Source organism: Peromyscus eremicus, chromosome 22 (assembly GCF_949786415.1).
Source record: "Peromyscus eremicus chromosome 22, PerEre_H2_v1, whole genome shotgun sequence".
NCBI lineage: Eukaryota > Metazoa > Chordata > Mammalia > Rodentia > Cricetidae > Peromyscus > Peromyscus eremicus.
In genome coordinates, this window is record NC_081437.1 from 34,312,007 (window position 1) to 34,314,711 (window position 2,705).

A 2,705-nucleotide genomic window follows, 5' to 3' on the forward strand; every position below is an offset into this window, starting at 1 on the left:
GTAAGAGCTAGTCAATAATAAGCCCAAGCTAATGACCAAGCAATTTTAATTAACATAAGCTTCTGAGTGATTATTTTATAAGTGGGCTACAGGACTGTGGGTTGTTTGGCAGGACCCAGAGAGAAACTTTCCAGCTGCAGGGCCTCAACTTCCTCCATGGACAAACAGTTTCATCTTTGGGTTGGATATGAGGATTCACAGACGTCATTGTTACTTTGTTAATGGAAAGAATTCTTGGTGCATATGGGATCACAAATTGACCTGGGTTATGAGTAAGCAACTGCGTCTATTTGGCCTCAATTTTCTGAAAACAGATAAGTGAGTCAGCAAATGGTAACAATTTGGTTCATTTATCCTCCCATTCCATTTCTGTGTTCAAGCCCAACCAATAGTCCCAAAGTCAATCAGAAGTCTTAAAGGGGATTCTCTCAATGAATTAAGCTGGAAAAAAATTCTCTTTTCTGAATCATGGTAATCTTATCAACATATTTTGGAGTCAGGGAGATTCCATTGGCTCAATCATTAAAGTGCTTGATGCCTAAACGTGAGGACCTGTGTTTTGGGTTCCAAGAAACCATCTTAAATACTGAGCATGCTTGTAAAGCCAGTGCTGGGGAAAGATGTGTGGATCCTTGGGGCTCATGGGATACCTCAAGTTGGTGAGCCCTAGATTCAGTTAGAGCTGCTATCTCTAAGGTGGAGAGAAACAGATAAAGACAGCAACTTCTGGTCTCCATGAACACACACACACACACACACACACACATACACACACAGAGACACAAGTGCAAATGTTTTGTTTTTATAACTGACACACAGCTCTTATCTTTCACCTCTACCTTTTCCTACTCATCCTGAAAGACTTCTGCACAGTTCAGCATAGAGTGCGTAAATGTTACTTAGTTATGATCTAATACTTGGTATTTAAATGATTAAACAATCACCCCACAATGTATGTCTCACTATAAAAAAAAAATCATCCTATTGTGGATCTTAAAATATAATCTTTGTCAATTCATTGTTTGAATTGACAAGTTCATAGGAGGCATGTATGCCTATTTCCATCTCTAAGAAGTGGAGGGGATGACATTGGTTTCAATACACCAGGACATGTTTGGTCTCATAAGGACCTAATATTTATCCTTTGATAGATTCCTCTGCTCCTTATGTAGACTCTGATCAGGTCAGCATTCTTTTCAGAATGAAACTTTCTTTCATTATTCTATATAGCCTTTATCGTGTTTTATACAGTCTGACTGGAGCAGGATGCACACTGTGTGTGTGTGTGTGTGTGTGTGTGTGTGTGTGTGTGTGTGTGTGTTGTACAGTTAGCATTTACCTCAGCATAGGGATATTGTCAAACTGTAAGGTAAGGAGAATGCTCTGCATGAACGGAGTACATTAGTCAGAGAGACTTAGACACCCAAACATGATGAAATCAATGCATAATCTGCACTTCCGGTTTATATTATGACACTCCCCCTTTCTGGTTGGCCATTCTCATGCACAGCAAACAGCCATGGCACCCAGCCTGAATGACAAGACCTGAAGCCTCGCTTCCACAGGGAGTGGCAGCAGCAAGCAGACACTTGGTTAAAGCAGCTGACATGCAAGACGCGAAGAAGCAAGGCCAGACAGGAGAAAGCACCCTGCTTTGCCCCTCTCTGCATATCTGTCCCCATCAGGCCCACAGTGATTCACCATACAGTGAGATACCAAACCTAGGTCCAAGCTGGCCAGGGCTTCAGCCTGGAAGAACTGCTTGTGGTTGATATCCATAAAACAAAAGTGGCCCACACCATCAGCACCTCTATGAACTCGCAGCAGAGAAACAAATCCACTGAGTCACTACAGGCCAATCTGTAGCAGTTGAAGGAATATTGCTCTAAGATTCTACTTTTCCCTTGGAAGCCTTTGGCTTCCAAGAAGGGAGACAGTTCTCTAAGAACTCAAATTGGTCACGCAGCTAATAGGACCTGTGATAACCATTTGGAATGTCTACCTAATGGAGAAAGCTAGCGTCATCACAGAGGAAGAGAAGAACTTTGAGAATTTTACCTGTTTTCACATGCCAGGCCAACCCGCTACTCTTTGGCATTTGAGGAAAAAGGGAAAAGCAATGCACCGTTAGAGAACTGCAATGAATTTTCAGTAAAGAAAAACAACCATATTCAGACTCAACATGCTGTCTTTGCTAAGTGTAAATAGTTTACTTTTACACCATGTAACATGTATTTTAGTCATTTATTTTACTATTTTGATATGATTATCATTAAAAATTATGTCCACAAATAAAAGGCTATAAAGTTATTGTTTGTATTATCAAATGTGCTAGTACCTCCAGGTTTAGACAAGTCATTAAATCAACATCAAAACAGACTCAGCTATAAAAGTTTCCCCAACTCTAAGCGTATTAGATTATTCATTCATCTATTCACTCATCTTTTAATCACTCAGCACCAAATATATGCTGAGTGTTCTGCTGAACCCTGAAGATAAAAAAGTAAGTAATTAATCTCAAGGAACATTTATGCAATAGCAGGAGAAAAGCAGACAATTTGGTAGGATTGCCTTTAGAATACTTTATCCTGCTAATCAATTTATCCAAAATATGATTCTAGATAACAGGCAACAATTACTTTTCGATAAATATCCGTTGTAGAGAAATGCACACAGCCCACGGGGGAAGAGTTGGGAGAGGTGGT

General features: G+C 40.1%; 1 pseudogene; it reads left to right on the forward strand.

Annotated features, from left to right (window-relative positions):
* Positions 1–592: 592 nt before the first annotated feature.
* Positions 593–2,131, forward strand: LOC131897325 (large ribosomal subunit protein eL13-like; annotated as a pseudogene).
* The last annotated feature ends 574 nt before the right edge of the window (positions 2,132–2,705 follow it).